Source organism: Cyprinodon tularosa, unplaced genomic scaffold (genome assembly GCF_016077235.1).
Source record: "Cyprinodon tularosa strain WSP-4 unplaced genomic scaffold, ASM1607723v1 ctg93, whole genome shotgun sequence".
Lineage (NCBI taxonomy): Eukaryota > Metazoa > Chordata > Actinopteri > Cyprinodontiformes > Cyprinodontidae > Cyprinodon > Cyprinodon tularosa.
In genome coordinates, this window is record NW_024039707.1 from 859,709 (window position 1) to 880,382 (window position 20,674).

A 20,674-nucleotide genomic window follows, 5' to 3' on the forward strand; every position below is an offset into this window, starting at 1 on the left:
TTGAAGTCTGCCTGACTTTTTAAGGTTTGCATAGATAAGAAAGGAAGTCTTTAATTAACCTGGAATGCTGTTTCAAAGTGTGAAGTCATAAAACTTGGATCCTACCCATTTTTTGTTCTTCTGAAAGGAAAAGAATCAATGCTTTTAGGATGTTTTTGTCTGCATGAAATGTTGGCCTGAAAATAAAAAGGCAAAGTCAACCCCTCGATCCTATTTATCTCAGTCTTTGAATCTGTGAACCATGAGGAACGACTGCGCAAGAAATCCTCAAGCACTAAATCATACACGCTTTTGTTTATTTTCTTCCATGGACTGTGCAGAAAGTAACTGTTTTGTTAATGTAGACAAAAATAAGATTATGATCTAATTTTATTACAATTAGCTTTAACTGCTACAACAAAGCAATTAGCCGCAGCTGAATAAAAGCTCCAAAGGATTTCTCTCGTCGCTTCATATTTGTTTGAAAGCTACAGGCATTTATCAGTCTGCCGATAAGCAGCTTAAAACCCTGCATACTGCTGCAAGTTTCCTGCACTTCCTACCAATCAAATTGCCAAATGCATTTAAAGTTTGCATCATATTCACAGTTCACCAGCTCCCAGCCCAAGGTAAATCAGTTCCCCAACACTATTATTAACAATATTAACACCTCCATAAGGGTGGCAGCCAGTACCCCGCCCTTCAGGATTCGCTGCAATTTTCTCCCCTTCCCTCCTTGGAAAGAGCACACACAAGCTGAAGAGCTTTGGGGATCCCATTTTCCGGGAGGTAAATTGAATTGGCAGCTGTGGTGACAGTGATTTTCTTTGGCATTTTTAGTAACACAGGGGAGCAGTGTGGGAGCGAGTCATAATCTGTCCTAAAACTCATTAGAAATTATTTTTACGTGCATCAATTACCAAAGCCTTCGAAACTACAGAGTTATATTATTCACTGCTGTAATGATTACAAACTTTACTCTTCTAGGGATTTGATGATGAACCAATGTGAAGTAGGAAATAATAGCGTTATCTGAGAACCCTATGTTGCTCAATCTGCAGATCAAACCAGTCTTTTTGCTAAAAACGGATCAGAAAAGGGTTAACAAAGTTTTATAAACATGCAGCATCATGGAATATTTGTTTATTGGAGCCTGATGACTTTATTTGATTTCTGACCATCATACAATTTGATAAACCAATGAAATAAATCTCCCTCAGCAGCCTTGATTCCTCCTAGTGAAGCATTGTATTGTGATGTTAGGAGGCTTTTCTTCTATTGCATCTGAGATGCAAGAAGCTAAACTCGTGACAATCTGGGAACAAGACAGATTGTACCCTACAAAAAAGTTTAAACTTATCAGAGATCTACCTTCCAGCAGAAAAACAATGAACATTCAGCCAAAGCAACAATGATTTAAAATAAAGCACATTCATGATTTTGAATGGACCTGATTCAATATATTTGAGAATCATTGGCAGAATGCAGTCTAAGATGTGTTAAACTAATCTGCCTGTTATGTTTGAAAATAACAGGCAAATTCAGTTTGCAGACTTGAAAGGTGATGAAAAGCCTGCCGCTCTATAAACACACCTACTCATCAATTTAAAAACCATGTAATTTATCTTCCTGTTGTGTTGATCTATCAAACAGATTATCAATGAGATGCCTGAACTTTTTAATGTAGCATTATAGGAAAAAGTTTGCAACTTAGTTTGTTCTTTCAGACTTGTTTAGCTTGTAAGTCATCAGCATCCCTGACTTGAGAGAGTGGAGTGGTTTGAACCTTTCTATGTGAACAGCAGGAGTGGTTTCCCCTCCATACACTCATGGCAGTCGTACAGATGAATGCAGCAGAGAAAATGGCAGACGAAAGTGTTGAGAACGGCTCAGTCATGCTGCTGCACCCCAATTCCTTCTTTTCTCCTTGTACAAGAGTAATTTTTCATTGAGGCATCTCAGCAATGTTGGGTTTTGTTTATCCCTCACTCCAGATGGCATTCTCATAGTTGTATCTGATTAAATTGCACAGTGGTTTAAGATGGGAGCCAATAAAGGGCTGTAATTAATTGCTGACAGTCTTCGTTATTGCCACATGCTCATCTCTTAATGAAGATGCCGTATTTTGTGAAATGGAAGACGGTAGATTAGATTTGAATTTGCATCGTGTGTCTGCACTGATTGTCATGTCGATGCCTGCAAACCCAACGTTCTAAAGTATATTTCTGGGAAACATTGATTTTTAAGGTCCATTTTTATCCAGTCAAAAGCTTCTTCCTTATATACAATCACTATTTGCCTGTCAGCCAAAATGGTATGTAACAAGTTGATTAAATGCTGTTCAGAATCCTCCGCACACACTTGAGGCCTTTTCTAGGGCTTTCAGTGAACAAGAATCAACCATTAGTTTGAAATCTGTAGGTTATTACAGATGAATGTTCACTTCTTCACATTTCGAGTAGTCTCACTTAATCGATGCTACAATTAGGACGATGGGTGAAGTGCTGTTCTAGCCATCAGAGTAGAGTGTGTTTCTTCATTTAAATCAACTCAAACCTGCATTTTTGTTGTGGTTTAGAGTTCTGCAGCAAAGAAAAGAAATTATAGATAAATGCTCTTTTGATTCACAGCGGCACAATATTGAGCTCAACAGCACTGTTTTCAAGTTGTTGGAAGTAAACAAAAACTTTCACTTTTTTTCCTTTAGCTCCTGTTGATAAAGGGAAAGTTGGCTCTATAGAATTTATTCTTTTTCCGTATCAAAGCCACCCACTTAAAGTCAGTTTTACTACAGATTCTTTTTTTTAATAAAGGCTCTAATTTTGAGAATAAAAGGGTATACAGTACACTACCCACAGTATACTTAGTATTTGTATTTATGTTCAGACAATCCAGTATACCAGATGCAACTGAATGCCTCATCAAATCACTGCTGTTGGTAAAGTCTCATGAGGTACCACTGTGTTTTTCCATCTGATGCCCTGTGGGGCGTTTTGGACTGGTTAAATGCTGCAGGCAGCTGAAACGGGTCCTACATAGATTTTCTGCAATATGTGATGACATACAGACTGAAGTTAGCTTAGTTGGGTACATATGTTGCATACTCTGACAGTTTTCATGTTTGACTGGTCCTGCATTTTCTTTAACAGTATTTAATTAAAATACAGGCAGAAGTGACAGGGCTGTATCTAATATTTTTGGTCCATCTCTTTCATTATAACACTTGTAATTGTTCAAGGTAGTTATTTATAGAAGATTTTATAGGAGAAAGCCCTATTTCTATTAAATATGACACCTATATTTGATAGTTTTTAAGCTGTAATTAAAGTGTATTTCAATATTCTGTCAAGCTCAAAATTAAGACATCTAAGCCTTATGTATTTCTCCTTTTGCCCTGTGATTCTCAAAATAAAATGCACAATAGGTGCTGATGAAGATTCTCATTCATCCAGGTCATAGTCATTCCGTAAAAGTTCAAATAATATCCACTGGACTTGGTTTCCAAGATTTGAAGACGTTTCGGCAGGAAGCTTTCTCAATTCAATGACCGACCCTTAACAATCATAGACAGGTTTTAGGTATTACAGGAGACAATCCTCCCCTTAATGGCGATAACGATATTACAGGCTAACAATGGAACCAAACGACCCACTCATCGGTTTCTATTTGCATGTTTCCAAGCAATACAAGGCCATGTCTATATAAGACTCAAACTCACTGCGGATCCAGACATTTGAATTGAGAAAGCTTCCTGAAGAGGTGGCGAAACATCTTCAAATCTAGGAAACCAGGTCCAGTGGATATTTTTTGAACTTTTATGGAATGCATCATAGGTCTGCACACTTAAATGCCTTAATGAAGGTCTTATTTGGGAATGTTTTTCTAAAGTTTAAAGTATTGTCTGCACAGAATGTTTTACAATTGGGTCTGATTATGACAAGGAATCTATTCATCAGTCCATATTCTAAAGCCTTTGCAAGTTTTAGCTTTTAAACCCTAATGTCTGATATCCCTGTTTTTCCTTTGCAAACTCCATGATAAATGCTAAACTTTAGGTCAAAAAACTTTTTGCATGTAGATGAGAGATAACGGAAAGGAAACGCCGCAACTTGAAAACCATTTTGTGCTTTTGTCCGTGTCTATGCGTTAAACTTTTCCTGTTTTCTCCCCCTTCAGCTCTCAAAGCCATTCAGTCATTTATCGCTCTTTCCTAACAGCTTTTGCTGTCACCTTGCCATATTTTCAGTGTGATTGTTGCTGTGTCATGTGCGCACCTGTGAATGTTTGCATTAGCTAAGGAAAGAGGGAAAAAAACAAACACAGGTTGAGAGGCAACACTCAAACCAGCCCACCTCTGTGCAACATTTCCCGCCCATTCAGAAACCCTGCAGAGCCAATCATATGGACCCTGATTGGCTTACACCGCGGGACGCTGTTTGACAACAGCTATGCTTGTGAATGTGGGTGCAGGTTGATGATTCAGCAGACTTCCTGGCTTTCTGAGGGGGAAGTCCTGAGTGCAAGAACAAATACCCAATCAGCACTCCGCATCTAGCACAGTAGGTCAATGACATACCATCCAGGCCGTGAATCATGATGATGGATGTATTGATTGATGCTACAGACAGGTAAACAGCACTTGTGCACATAAACCTCCTTTTATCAGTTTTTTTTTTTGTTGTATTGCTGGCATCCATCTGTCTGCACTCCCCTATGAAACAAAGGGATGCACAGAGATGTAGAAAGGCAGAACATCAGCGATAAGCCCTGGGAATAACACAAACATCCTTTGAGGAAAATGGATGCCTGTGGTGTTGGTATTGAAAACAAGCTAAATGATTCTTTGACTGCGGCTTGTTTAGTATCTCACACACTGATCAAAGGCCTTCCTCAGTCCTAATGAATCAAGTTTTACTGCAGCGTAAAGGTTTTCTTGCTGCTCTCCTTGATTTTGGCGATTATTTTTCTTTTATAAGGTGGATACAATGAGACGATTCATTAGGCCTGCAGTATTGCTGCTTTCCTTTGAGCTTGTTGGTTTTTGCACGTCATCTATAAATGTGCACCATTGCTGATGCAAGCAGAAACATGGAGACTCAGACTGTTAAGTGTTCCAGACTAAGTAGAAGCTGATGTACTGACGCTCGTTACCCACGCTCGCATTCTCCACCTTGATGCAGTACAGCATCTTCAGCCCAAAACATCTGTTAATCAGGTTTATATTGCACAAGAGCATGTGTCTGGCGAAGTATAGTATAGCCTTTAAATTACCCATTTTGAAACTTTACTGTTGAACAGTTCTGATGTAAATCTGGGACATCTTGTCTGATCTCTGCTTAAAGTTTGCCTCTTTAAAAGTCCAGCTGTGTCATGTCTCTTCTCAGCTTTTTAGGGAGGATATTTTAATGAACCTACATGAAAATAAAGGCTGTGATTCATAATTTGTCTTTATAAGTGTAAGTTTGAATCAAGTGTTATAGTCTATTGAGTTTCTAATTGCATATAGGCGGTTTTAAGACTTTATTGTTCCCTTGGATCAGTTTTATTTAAAAGGAGTTGTGTTCAGGTTCCTCTTTAAAGGAGAAATTTGAGTCATATCAGGAGTTTATGGAGGGTCAGTCCTAAAGCATGTTTTAGTCAAGACTGAGTCAAGTCTCTAAAGAGGCTTAATCAAACTAACAAGGAAGGTTCTTTCAAATTTTAGTCCTTAGAGGTTAAATCTGATTCTTGGTTTAAAACCCTGGTCCTCCTCCAGAAAACTGTCGAAGATTCAGAAACCATATTTGTTTAATAAAGAAATATAGGTTTATTGGGTCCATGTTGAAGGCAGGAAGATATAGTCAGTCTAGTAAAGGACCTCTCCAGAAATGCCAAGCAATATCTCATCCTCTTCTCTGCTCCTGTGACTTTTCCTTCCTTTGACATCCCCCCTGTGGCTTTGCTCTCACTTTCACACTTGGCTCTCCTCCCATGCCCCCTCACTCCCATATATCTCCTTCCACCCTAAAACCAACCCGCCGTCTGTCTCCAGCGGTTGCGTGGTTACGGTTTGTTCTGCTCATCAAGCACCCGCTGTGCTTAAACAGTCTGTCAAAAGTTTAATTACTCCTCCTTTCATCATTTTCCCCCCTTCTCTACCACCAAGCTAGTTGCTTCCTGCAGTTTACTGGTTTTTCCTTCAACTACTCCATTTCCTTTCATCTTTGGACTCGTCCTTCATATTCTGCCAGTCCCTTTACTCTTTCCTGCAGGATGACTGGGTCTAACTTATCTTTTACCATTGATCTAATTTTTTTCTACTCTGCTTCCTCTTTTAACTTTGCGTTATTGCAGAATATCTCCTTTCTACTGATTGTTAAACTGTTTTTGCAGCTCTTCATTTCTTCACTTAAGTGTCTCTTTAGTCTTTTCTTCCCTCATAAGTCTCCTCAAACCTTTCTTGCATTCTCTCCACAATCTTAAGTGTTTTTATGGCCTTCCTTATCCCTTTACCATCCTTTTCACCTGTCCCATCATTGCTAAATGCTGTAATCAAGAATCCAGCCTTTCTCATCCTACCATTTGTCCTTCACTCAGGCATCTCCATTTCATGGCTTCAAATATCCCCCATTTTGCTCCTTGATTGAAAGCTGCTTAACTCACCAAGGTGTCTGACGTTCCAAATCCCTCGTCCATCATCCTCGACATCTAATCACCCCTCTGCCCTCGTCTGTTTTATGTAATTATCCATGAATGTCTGCCGCCATCGTGCTCCGCCACACTTTTTGATCGCTTAATCAGACTGTCCCTCCTCTCTTTTTCGCTTTTTACTCATAAATTAACAATAATTATGCTCCCTAATGCGCTGTGAAGCATTGTGCAGTGGAATTGTAAGGGTTTTCACATGGGGGTTTATGAATCGGAAGATTTTTACTTTCTCTTATAACAGTGAACCAAACTTTTTACTTTACAGGCTAGAGAGAAATTGTGGATCATGTTGTTTTAGCCTTTCTTTCCAGAAGATGAAGTTTTATGCTCAGTCCTTTCTATCCCCATACGTTCTACTCATTCCCCCATCCTCTCATTCACTTTCCAGTCTGTTCATGCTGGCAAGTCTCCCTTTTTGAACAGTGTTTATCCCATCTGCTCCTCTCTCCTAACTGTAGCCCACGAATGGCAGACACCCCTGGTAACAATGAGCCAAACGGAGCATCTACAACATAATTGAGGGAATGGTTCTTTTATGGAGCTTTTATTCTGCTGGTTGAACCAGGGGTCCTTAGCTCCTCTGCTTGCTTGCTGCACTCATTAGCAGAAGAGTACAGAGCATTTATAAGATTATGATTTGGATAAAAGGAAATCAAAGGGTCTCTGTCACGCTTCAAAAGGTTCAGTTAGCACTTAGTCTGAAAGGCTCAGGTTTGAAGCAAGAGTCAATGATTGTTTAGATGGCTCAGGGATCGTTGGTGGCCTGAAAATGTACTGTCTGTATTTATTGGGTTTAAGCATGGGGGGAAAAAAAGCTTAAATCAAAATCATATTCTCTAGTTGCAGCAACTCATTTTCCACCCATTAATCTGTTTATTAGTCCATTCATCCATCTGCTGTCCCTTATCCATCTGTCAATCAACTCATCCATCCATTTGCCTACTTCCAGCCAATTGGCATTCATCTTACTCTGCTAAAACCCACTCATGAAGCAAAGCGATCAAAGAACCTTTGTGTTGATTCAGTCTATTTTATAGTCTAATGTTTAGCACAGCTTAATACTTTTTATCACATATGAAGAGGGTTGATAGTTGCCTTCAGATAAAACTCAGACTTTCCCTGAAAGTTGTACTCCTTGATTGGCACTTGTATTATACTATGAACCCCAGTAATGCTTTCCTTTGTGGCTAAATGGTGGGTTTTTTATTTTATTTTATTTTTTTTTTATAAAAGATTGTAATGTCCTGTAGAGTGGTGGGGAAAAAAACTACAGCTCTATCTGTAAATGTTAATGTTTTTACTGCAGAAAGCTTTCATAACAACCTTTTGTTCTTTTTCTTTTTTCTTTTTTTTTTTTTTTTACAGTGGAGCACTGTTTGTTTTTCTTTCTATGCACTGTTATTTTTTCATCTTTCTGTTAGCTTTTCATCTCATCTACTCATCCTAATCTTCCTTTTCCCCTGTTTTCTCAGTTATATTTCATCTCATGTGATGAAGCTCCATTCACTGATTCTCACTCCTCCCCTGCCATCCTTTCATCTACCCCGTCTTAGCCCTCACTCCCATGTCAGCCCTCCCTCTGCCTCCCTATCTGTTTCTTTCTCCTCGCCCTCTTATCCTCCCGATCCAGTCAGCCTGATCTCATGTGTCAGTGTGCCAAATCTGCTCGTGTTTGTGTGCAGACACGGCTTATGTAAAGAGCCTCAAATGAAGAGGTTAGAGCACAACAAACGCTCCTCTTCCCCACATCTATTCATGCTACCTTCATACATGAGATGCAGCAGGTGAGATTACATGAAGGCCCGGGTGATAAAAGCCAAACTAAGACGCACCTATGGAGTAGTCTAATGCAGGACAGCTGGCTGACACAGAGGAGTGTCAGTGCGGTGTGGGGTAAGAAAGGAGGGATGTCAGAGCTGCAGCAGAGTGATGAAAGCTTACAGTCATCTGTGCCATATGCGAGATCTAAAACTGCGTCTTTCAGTCTGTGTGCACTCAGTTTGCCTTCTATGCTTGTGCTACAAACGCACATCTGTTCATTATTCACAGTCCGAGTGTTTCTGTGTGAGACAGAGCAGTGAGTTCCCCTGCCACTGAGCGTTTATGCCCACCCCAGTGATGTACTCAATGATTCAGCACACACAGGCTACCATGCAGATATAGATTTGACTTTGCTGGACCAATATATGTTTAATCTTTCTGCAGGGCCTTACAGAAGTGCCCACACGCCTCAAACGTTTACTCATCTTGACAGGCAATGACCACAAACCCCACCTTGTTTGTTAGTATTTCATAAGCTGGACCTTAAAGTAGCATCTTTGAAGGAAAGCTGCTCTAGAGGCATTTTTTTCCCAAAATGGCAAACAACCCTTAAACTTAGCACCTTAATTTTAAAGTGTTGCTTGAGGTTCCTTGATTTGGACATATATATCACTACGATGTCTTATGAACATTGCAATGGGCACGGTTTTCCAACATGGTCAATTTTAGTCCCATTTTACCAGAGCACCTTCTTCCAATTTTTTTTTTCTCTGTATCCCATAAATGCATTGTGACAACCTGCTGTTTTAACATACAGTTCGATTTGTAGCGTACATAACTTGGGCTACGTTAACACCGCAGCCTGAAGCGACCCAAATCTGACTTCTTTGCCCATATGCGACCTGGATCTGTTCTTTTCAGGATAGTTTTCAGGACACTCCGATTTTTTTTTTTTTTTCCAATGCCCCCCAGGGTGCTTGGCTATGTGGTCCTGAATCTGATACAAATCTGATCTTTTCAAATGTGACCTGTGTCTGAGCAGTCAGGTCGTATCCATCCAACCTGAATGTCATCAATACCCAACAGTGGTCACTCTTCTGCTTCTTGCTACAGAGAGTAGTATTTATGTTTAACCATCTTGGAAAGATGAAGTTTTTAAGGTTTGTGAAGGATCGCCAGATGCTCTCCAGCACTACCCTCCATGTGTACTTCCGTAAACATGGAACACGCCTGCTTGTGACATCATTGCGTCCTCTACTGCGCATGCCAGAACTTGGGTTGTATGAATGCAGTTCACACAGGAGAATTACATACAAGTCGCAAATATTTGGCGACGCAAAAAAATCGGATTTCACAAAAAAATCGTATTGAACATCAGGGCCTGGAGTGCGAAAGTAGACTTAGTCGTTAGATTCTCTTACCTGAGCTCTTGGCTGATTTCTGATCAGTGTTCTTTCTACAAGGCTTGTCTATTCAGGTTATCAGCCATGTGAGGCTTGTACCACTTTTCTGACCTTTTTTTTTCTTTTAATTGGAAAGAGGCTTTTGAACCTAACCCTTGTATTGGATCTGCTACAAAACCTGCTGTTTTCCTTGGTCTGCAGGATTCAAATGTTCTCTAACCAACCTTTGTGGCCTTCACAAAGCAGCTGTTTGTGTCCTGAGATTAAATTACACGATAGAACTCCAGTTCCAGGTTGAGGGACATCAGATTTTTTTATAGGTTTCATTTAGGGGCATCCAAGTAAATGGAATTTATTACAAGTGCATGTTAGTTTTTGTCATAGTAGTTTATTTCAAAGAATTATAATATGCCACAGTTTGTGGGATTTAAATATCTTTTGCCAGGCAGTGTGTATGAGTTTGAAACTCTGTGGACGTTACCTTTTCCGTCTGTGCGCCTCTATAATCCGAATCAGCTCCACATGTTATCCAGGTTTAGGTTTGTGTGTTTGTGTGTGTTGATGGGATGCGTGTCAGTATAGAGCACAGATCTCGCCTCGGGTGTTTGTGCTGATACGAGGCCAGCCCAGGGCTGGGTGGGTTGTTTTTACTGATGAAACCTTTCCCACTCTCTCCTCCACATGTCAAAAAGAAAAACGGCCGATGTAGGTCAACATCAGGCAACCAGCGAGTTGAAGAAATCTCAATCCCACAATATCCGCTTAGGCTCTTATAGACAGAGAAAAACCTGGAAAATCCTAATGTACTTGTTTGATTCCGGTCACTGTATTCCAAAATTCAAAGAGAGATCCAAGAATCCACTTGGCTAAAAATCATATTGTTTCCTCGTGGCAGTGCTCAACTTTGCTCCTTCTCTCCAGCTTTTCGCTCGTGTTCATTCTTTGTCTTCTATCTCTCATCCCCTTTACTTCCAATACTGATTTCCGTGCTTCTCGTTGCGATTCACATTTGCTCTCCGAAGCTGAATTATTCCTTTCTTATGACCTTGGGTGGAAATGCAGGCAAGCAGGATGGTGGAGACGAGTATATTGTTAGAAATCTGAAACAAAAGCAAAGGGAAGATTGTGAAAAAACTGAAAATAAGATGTGCAGACACATCATTCACTCCAACTTCCCCCTCCTGTCCATCTCCCCTCCTTCATCCCCAAGGATGCAACTCCATCTCACAGCTCCTAATTCACCCCAAACTCCCTCCTCTTCTTTCCCCTTCGCTCCCTTTCACCTGTCTGTCAGAAACAATCAATAGCCGCAAGACCCTCTTAATGCTCCTCAGCAGGCTGCATTGGCTTATTTCTGCACAAATGCACGCGTGCACACTGACGCGCGGTCGTGCAACACTTTCACACACCTCCACAGTCGATGCCACCACATTCAGTAAGTAGGCATGCAGTGATACTCCGCACACACACACACACACACACACACACACACACACACACACACACACACACACACACACACACACACACAGCCTCTTCCTCCCTCTCGGCACACACATGCAGCTCACAGAGCTTAATGAAACAACTGAGCTATTGATCAGCTTCATGAATGTCAGACAGTTCAAAAGTCCCCCCCCTCCACTCCACTCCCACTCCCTTTTTGCCTGTCAATCAATCTCCACAAGCCAACTCTGTTAAAAATATCCCATCTAGGCAAGCTGTAACACCCGTGTGGTTTCTCTGCTCCAAACTGAGAATTGTGATGCGTTTGTTTCCTCCCTGCTTACTTTCCTTTTTGACAATTCCAATCTAGCTATTAAAGCATAAAACTCATCTCTCTATCCCTATCCGATATGCTCTACCCTGTGATGAAAAGGTGGAATTACTAACCTTGTTTTCCGGATCATTCCACCGCGACTCCTGGAGCAGTCACATCTCTGTCTCCGCGGCTCTTGCTCTATCTCGGCTCCGCAGAAAAACACCCATCTCCCCCCTCTCTTTTTTCCTCTCTCTATCTCTCTGTCTATCCCAGCCCCCCTCCTCCACTCCTCTGCTCTCTCCCCTCAGTCGGTCTCGACACCTGCAGCAGCGCTCAGTCTGCCTGCGCTGACACTCTTCCGTCAGGCTGTGGGCTGATTGAATTTTAAGTCATGTTAATCCCACAGAACAGGTACTGAATGAAGGAGGGGACGAAGACTAGAGAGAGGGAATAACAGGGACACGGGGAGAGAGGCGAATCAGAAATTTCCCCGCTCTCTCTCCCTCACCCTTCATTCTACACTTGCGCTTTATAAATTCATCGATGTCTCTGACCTTTTTTCCCACCCTTTATATTGTTTATCAACTTCATCATCATATGGATAAGAGCGTTACTCCCAGGTTGGAAAGTAGAAAACATCCGTCGCAGCTCCAGGCTAAAAGGAGAGTTAGGCCTAAAGATGAGGAGGGGTAGGGATGCTGGGACAAGGAGACGAGTAGGGTGGGGTTGGGGGGTGCTAAGAAAAGAGTGCCATCATGTATTAGAAATTAGGTGATGCAAAGAATTGCATGCAAAGGAAAAATGAAGCTAGTTTAAGGTGACTGCAAAGCTAATTACATCATATTAGTGGATAAGAGTCAAATTAGTGCTAAATGTCCAGAGTTCCTTTTGCTTCATGCTGCTGTGGGCGGAAGAAAGAACAAATGACATGGATGCAAAGGTGTCTTATCGGGTGTTGAATTTACATCAATTACAAGGTTCACGTTTAATTTAACATTCTCATATAAGCGATTAGGCTTTTAATCAAAAGCCTTAGAAAGATATGTAAAGAATTCAGTTTACATTGACATATTTTACTCATATTGCAGAGTTCTGGTCCGAATATTATTTTTGATATACAAAAATAACAGAAGCACAGCACAGCTTCAGTGGCTCTGATTTATTAAAAAAATAAAAGAAAAAAATCACCGAACAATTTGAAACGCTTTGGATGTTAAGGGTTTATTTTCTATGAGCCAAAATGGGTCATAATAATACAGCAGGCTCAAATATAAACATTCTGATATTTAGACATGTCGATTAGCAGGTAGCAGCTTATCAGCAGCCGTTTTTGCAGCCAATCCACAATCTTCTGGCAACTCTCAGGCTGGGTATCTGACCGCTCTTCATGGACGCATTGGTTGGAATTTATTTTAATTGGTTGGTTCCCTCACACAGATGGTGCTTTTAAGGATATGTCTCACATCTTCTTCAGGGTTGACGCTGTTCCAGAAGCTTAATGTTGGGCTGCTTTATTCTTTCCAGAATCGGTTATGAAGTGTGTTGCTTTATTGTCCTGTTGAATTGTGTCCAAATTTCAATGGCCGTGATTTTAAAGTTGAGGAATTTGGAGGTATTCCCCATCTTCATTATTCCTTTGTGTTCATTGCTCCAGGAATGTTTGCGCACACAAAAAAAAAATGTGATGAGGTGTTCCAAGGTTTTGAAGCCTCATTGCTGTCATTGTGAAGAAGTATCTCAACCTGTGTCATTATACCGTAAAAATATTCACTATTAGGCATTAAAGGTGTTCATTTCTGTGGTGCTGTAAGAGTTGGATTTAGTTGACGAAGCTGCTTTTGTGCCAATTCCTGATTCCTAATCCTACTGAAAACATTCACAATTTTAAATCAAGATTTCTGATCACTTTGTACCACATTTAATTTCCAAATGGTAATTATTTGTTACTCTAATTAACTTAGTCTGCCACCAGGGGCGCTGAAAGATGCACTACTGGTCTTGATCTCTAACTGCTCATTTGTCCCAGAATATTTGGCTCTAAATTCTGTTGGATTTCTTACAAACTTTGCATAAATGTTAGTCTAGTCCTTCTTTTGATCCATGATGTTGTAGCTGTTCATGTTTTCTAATGATCAATACTTTAGGTTGTCTGTTTTATCTGATCTCTGCCTCCCTGGTTTGCATTGCTTTTTATTTACTCATAAATAATGCAGCAGTGGCTTGCAAGATTAAGATGTTTTATGGCCTTTGATTCAGAGCTGTTGTGATTGTTTTAAGTAACTCTTTTTCTATATTGAACGGTTGAATATCAACAATCATCTTCTGTTGTTGACTCTGCACTCTGAAGGTAAAAGAATAGAAAGCTAGAAAACACTTTCCCCATGAGGAATCCTGACACTCTCTAAAACACTTGATTTGTTATCCCACCGTATCATTTTCCCGGTGTCTTGTAAATCATCCATGTGTTCAGCTTGCCACCCCTATTTTAATCTATCTAACCTAACAGGGTGGATCCTCCTGTGATTGTCCTGATTATTAAAGTAAATGGTTTGTTTTTGTCTCCAACTGGATTCAGTCCATTCAATTCAGAGGTATCAATTCTGATCTTGACTTTAGCTGGGGCTAAATGCAAGCAATTAATTATACAAATGGGGATAACCATGCAGTTTTGGGCAGTCCCTTTGAGAAATGCATGCATAATTAACCCTTAATTGCTTCCAAAAAGGGAAACAAGTAGTTGTTTGAATAATTAAAAGACCTGAAGCGATAAGTTCAGATGCTGCAGACTTTAACTTTCACCAACATACACACTGCTGTGCAGTGGAAGCAAAATATAAATGTTTAAACCAAGCATAGGGTTGAAGGCCTTATCGTTCAATCCATAAATGATTATAGCCCACTCCTGCATAAAAGTTGCATGCAAGCACTGAGATACTTTTTTAAAATAAGGTTTTACTGCTTATAAGGGTGTTGTGACACTATAAAGCATCAGCCTTGCTTCTATCGTTGATGGGGAGCAGAGATGTGATGAGGAGAAATGAAGGGAGTCGGCTGGTATGACAACAGGCAGCGAAAGTGCCCTAAGCAAGCGTGGGTCCGACCAGGATGAAAGTGTGAGCAGAGGAAGCAAACGCATGAGTGCTGTCTGGAGAGGGCAGAGGTAGAAAGGAGAGGCCAAGCATCCCTGGAGGCTATGAAGATGAGAGAGGAAAAAGGGGAAGGTTGGTGGAGCAAAGGATGGAGTGATATGAAGGCGATGGGAACAAACGCAGGCGATGGCACTTCAAACGCTGGTTGATTTTCCCCGCCATGTCGATAGCTGCTGGAAATAGGCATTTAATGGGAAGCATTTCTGGGTGCTGCTCTGTTGCTCTGTCTCATTTCTGAAGCAGAACATATAACATCAGAACTATCAAATGTTGGAATTAAGTCATTTCCACCATTCAAACACGTGCAGTTTAGTGTGTCGACATCAGAGCGGTGATGAAACTTCAGATGGGAAAAGAGGAAGGAAAAAGATTTTCTTTAGTTATGAATGTTTACTTCAAGGTGAATCTTGGTCTTCAGTTAGTTTTCCATTTTTACCATCAATCTTATTATCTACCACCTGTTCACCTCTGATCCACACAAAGGCAGACTGCTGACTAGTATGTGCAATAGAAGCCCATTTACCTGTTAGATAAGTGTGGCATCTGTATTTAATGTTGGATAGTTTAGAGGAGAAAATGTTAGATTTTTTTTTTAGATCATAAGGTTTGATAGAGACTTGATTTAATTTTCTAGCAGGGCTTGACACCTGCCCCCACTGCACCTGCTCTAATGTCCACAGCATCACTGTGCCTGATTGGCTGGTAAGCTCTGCTGATCTAAACCTCATAGTGAATTGAAATGTTGCTTTCAGGGGGAAGATGAGACTCTAAATCCAACAATTGATCCAATTAAAGCAACCTGAGATTCCTGAACATCTCAGCACAGCCAAATACCGATGACCATATTTTTAAAGTAGACAGATGTGTATATTAGAAATATATACTTGGATATGCTTAAATCATACCTGCATTTTTCTGAACAAAGTTTAGGTTTTCTTATACGGTAAATGAACAGAGATTTTGAAATACTCTGCGGCGTCCTCTGCTAAGCCTTCAAAGCAAGGTTCACTGAACAAAAGTTTAATGGCTCATTTTATCTAGTCGCATCTCATTTACAGAGCTCAGTTTTCTTCCTTTGTGGGTTCACAGTTAAAGTTTTAGTGGCGTTCTTGTCAGTAGATGACCTTGGTGAAGGAGGAGGGAAAAAAGTGACTTCCTGATGGCTGGCTGATGAAACCCTGGGTTTATTCAGGGCGACCAACAGTTGGTCTGCTGAAACTTTTTTTTTTCATTTGGCTGGAAAAAAACCTTAAGGGAGAAGTTTAGAGTTGCTGTGGCCGTATTCCTTCTGTGACTGTAGATAAATACAGTTAAAATAAAGCACACAAGGGGAAGTGTTCTCTCTGTAGCAGTGACAGCTGAGCTGTGAGACTGGCAGGATCTTTAGAGGAAAGCTGCAGTTAATCAGGAGACGGACGGACCTGTTCGACTTCATTCTGGCCAAATTGGCCTACAAAGGAAACGTCTTTAGGGGAGGAGGCCAACAGACCCAGAACACAGTCAGTCAGTGTGCTTATTCTCAAACTGATCTAATACTTGGTGTCCTGGTTGTCAATCAACTGGGAATATGTCAAGTTTGTAGCTCGTTGCATCTTGAGGTGCAGAAACCTTTTAAAATAATCAGGCCGTTGCAGGAAACATGGGTCAGATTAGTTTACCAAGATACAGAGATAACTGCGAAAATGAGGTTGTAATGGAAGACCAGATTTCATTGCAGGAGGGCTGTTAACGCACTCTACTGCTGCGTTTCTACTCCAAGAACCTTTTCCTTGAACCTTAATGGTAAAGATTCACCCAGGCAAAGCTTGTCACACTAGGAAAAGGGGGCAGGATATTTAGTAGCTGAACCCTGGGAGAAGATTTATAAGGGGGAACTGAACTTTTGACCTGTCCAGTCAAATCTTTGTTTGTGGTATCATTTCAGCTTCTTGGTTTGTGCATACGAGCCAACATGGCTCTCCCCTCCCCCTTAACATACATTCACTATCCCACTAGCACCAACGGTGGTGGACCTCAGAGTTACTATTGTGTCTTTAGAAGCATTTCTTCTTCTTGTGTACCTTAATGGCGGTTGGAAAAACATGGAGGCAGTTTCTCAATTCACAAGAATGCAAGTAGAGACTTGTGTTCTTGCCAACTATGTTCTTGAGAACAACACAGGACTTGGGGAAAACGGGAGCACGCACCATAAATATGGGTCAACTGGAACACAAGCATACTCGTGACGTCACCACACGCCTGGCTCGTCTAGAGCTACATTTTACCTCTTAAGTCTCTAGATAATAATAAATTCCTTTTTTCATTTAGTGGGGGAATAATAATTAACAGTCAGATAACACAAATCAAATATACATTTTGCAAAAATAAAACAAAAATATCGCCATCATAGCCAACAGTCCTTTACCCACGGCTATGCGGAGAGACAGCTGTTGCAGACAGGCTGCGGTTAGCCTAGGGTGCGAGTTAGCCACGGAGGTCCGCTGGCTAACTCGCACCCTCTATACTCCTGATTATTTTTATTTTTTTTATTTCCAGTTGAATTGGTAAATGGACCATATAGTGATGCTTTAAAGTATAATATTCTCACCTCAAATTATCTTAAAACATACTTTTACTGAACAACAGCAACAGAAAAGAGAACTTTTAAATTTCTCTTTAGATCCCTGTAAAATATAACCTACTCCGCCAGATTGATTTGCTCCGCATATCCATCTGGAAATCTTCGGTTGAAGTAATTTTGGGAAGGGGCGAAAATACTGGTTAGCTGATTGGCCTATGTTGGTGATAGACGGGCCAAATAAACCAATCAGATCAACGAAGCATATGACGTTCTAACAGAGCGAAGACTAAAACACAACCACAAGCCAGGCTACTCTTGCCCAAACCAGTCGGGAGAAGAGCAAAAACATCTTTTCCTCTGAGAAAAGCCTCCAGAGCAGTGTTTTGCTCTTCTTTCAGTGAAGAAATACTCTGTAATTCTGATAAAACTTGCTTGATAGCCACGCTAACGCTAATTTCAACGGCTGAAGCCGCCATGTTCTTTAGACTAAACTGTTGCGCTTCTCGTTGCGTCACACCTCAACCCGCCTCAAAGCCAACGCTGATTGGACGTTCGTTTGGTGAACCGCTCCAAATTTTCTTTAACGGAGAGTCTCCAGACTGATTAGCGAGTGAAACCTTGAAAGCTCGTGAGATCAGGATGGTCTCACGAGGCTATGTAAAATACTCTTAAAGGAATAGTACACCCAAAACATGATTAGCCTTCATTTTCTACTCACCCCCATGATGAACAACACTGTGGTTTACTTTTTTGATATCTCAAATGCATCTGCAGATCTGGGAGGCTTCTTGCTGTCTGCTGACATTCAAATAATGGAGGTCTATGGTGACCGAGACAGAAAGGTCCATAAAAGTCCACAAAAAACGTGTCAATATTCCTCCATACTGCTCGTCCAATGTATTCCAAGTGTCCTGAGTGGGTAGCATCCAGAAGTTACTCGAAACGAAGTCATTTAGAATGTTTTTAGAGCATAAACAAATGAATGCTAATCACGTTTTGGGTGTACTATTCCTTTAATATTAAAAGTTATCCTATATTCGTTCCCTGAGTATTTTCCTTTGCTGATTATGTTATCCTTCCTGCGACACTTCATCCTAATTTGAAATTGAGTGCCACTCACAGGTCTGACATATGTTTCACAATACCAGTTAAAGCTCCTGTGGCTTCCTGTGGTGTCACCTTTAAGGTCAAACTTAAGTTGAGTGCATGCATCTTGGTCTCTAGTAAAATGTTACTTTCCAACAAAACTGGTATTTTGTTTAACGGTAATCTTTAAGCTTTGATATCAGTGTTTTACCATTCAATGCTTCATGTGTTTTGATAAAATCAGTTAATCTTTATAAAAACATTTTTAGGTACAAACTTTTTGCAATGCACCAGAATCTCGTGCTGGTTGGATTTTACTGTCCATCAAATCTTGAATTACTACAAAATTTGAGCCATTATCTTGGTAATTTTTATACATGGACCCTCTTGTAGAAACTCACAAACAAAATGGCAGTTAGAAAGAAGCAGTTTAAGAGGAAAAAAATAAGTTCTGGGTGAGGAAACTCCCAGCCGTTAGTTTCAGTCCCTTCGTGGTTTAAACTTCTGGGTGGCTTATTAAATGATTGTAATTGATGCTTTTATTTTAACATGTTTTTCTTTAAAGCTTATATTCAAATAGCTTGTGGATCATTTAAAGCAGACTAGCTTTGATTTTTTAAATGTAACCATTTGGTTAAAAATGCTGTTTTTGGCGAGTTGGGTTTAACTGGACCAGGTGGTGGAACAGTAAAGACGGTCCCTTGTTGTTTTCCAGATTTATATCCTTGCTAAAAAATATCAAGCAGCTAATTAGTTCAGCATTAGTTTTCCCCAACAACCTGCCTTCATACTAACCTTTCAGAAAATCGTCTATTTACCAGGGCTGAACTAATCATTCTTTGACTGAAAAAGGTGTTTAGTTTTTTTTTTCTGAAGTCGTTCACTTCGGGCACATTAGCAATTAAATTAGCATTTTTTTTTTATGCATGGCTGTTGGACTGGCTATGTGTGTGGAAAAATACATTGTGCACAAGTTGGTAGTTTGTATTAAAACATGAAGCATAAGCTGCAAAACGAATGCATGAGAGGAAATATTTTACACTTTTTGTACAGACTGAGATTTACTCTCTGTACAAAATAGAGGTTTTATGCCTTTGAAAGAGTTCATCCACCATGAGGGGAGAAGGGAGCAAAATTATACTAGTCATTCCTTTGCTAGGAAAGAGCCAGAAACATGCACACACAGAGCTCTGCAAACCTTTAATAAGAGCAAAGAGTCCTGGAGCAGATGGTGTGACCCCAACAGGGTCCTAATCTTAAAATCGAGAGGCAGATCCAACTGTTTAAATCTGTTAAAATTTGGCTTCTTCTATTATGCATGAAGAACTACGGTATTTTTGTTTAGGTATGTTTATTCCGTATTGAGGATTTCATTTTAAGATTTTTTGTTCTTTGTTAGAGGATAGATATGTCTTGTTGTTTTGCTGAAAGAACCTAATGCTTGCTTTGATTTGAAATGTAGACTTTTCTGTAAATGCACCTGCTGGTAGATGAGTCAGAAGTTTCAGAAATGTAGACTAAATACGGCTACACATACGTGTCACACTTAGTAATCATGGATTTAAATGTGCAAAAACACAAATTAAAAGGGCATCTTATTATTTTCAATGCCAGCAAACTTACAAATCGTGACGGTACGAACATGAATAATTCACAACCATACTTTGCTGTATTTTTTTTAAAGCATATGGGGATTTTAAAACACACTTTTCTGGTGCTATGAGACCCTTTGGAGGTACAACTGAAGATGAACTAGAGACTCCAACTTCTGATGTTTCAAAGCATAAAATAAAATATTTCACAAGAAAAGGTTTTCCAACTGGAAACAATATGCCAAAACCAGTTGGAAGCATGGTATACAAAAAACATCTATGCATGCTAAGTATGAGAGAGGTTTTTTGGTGTGAGGGTTATGAACCTAATATATCTTCGCTTTCAAGACAAAAATCACACTAAAGGATGGGTAACAGGCCGCTCCACAGTACAGCAGTGTGGGTTAAGATGGTTTTAGTATCCAGATGATTTACAATAGTCGGTTGCTATGTAGCCCTATGTCCGTTTTTACTTAAATAAATCCATAATCTATAAATCCATAAGCTTCTATTCACTATTGCTGTACTGGCTTGCCAATGTAAAGTTATTACAGGAGTAAGATGAGCAATTTATCCAGATTTAACAAAACCTTTTATTAATGTCAGGTCTGGCCAGTCAACCTAGGCGTGCCATGCATTGAAGTCCTTAGTTATGGTGTTAGTTCAGGCTCCAATCTAATGCCCATATACAAAATTGC

General features: G+C 40.2%; 2 protein-coding genes across 3 annotated transcripts in view; one reads left to right on the forward strand and one right to left on the reverse strand.

The window, feature by feature from the left end:
• The window catches only part of LOC119776389 (leucine-rich repeat and fibronectin type-III domain-containing protein 4), a 47,476-nt gene extending 35,452 nt beyond the window's left edge, over positions 1-12,024 (reverse strand). The window contains exons 1-2 of the mRNA XM_038274779.1: positions 11,721-12,024; positions 10,312-10,930 (exon numbers count right to left, since the gene is read on the reverse strand). The gene's annotated coding sequence lies outside the window, so the exon portion shown is untranslated. The remainder of the gene's footprint in view (positions 1-10,311; positions 10,931-11,720) is intronic.
• Positions 1-20,674, forward strand: part of pcxb (pyruvate carboxylase b) — a 383,732-nt gene that overhangs the window by 251,972 nt on the left and 111,086 nt on the right. The window lies entirely within an intron of this gene.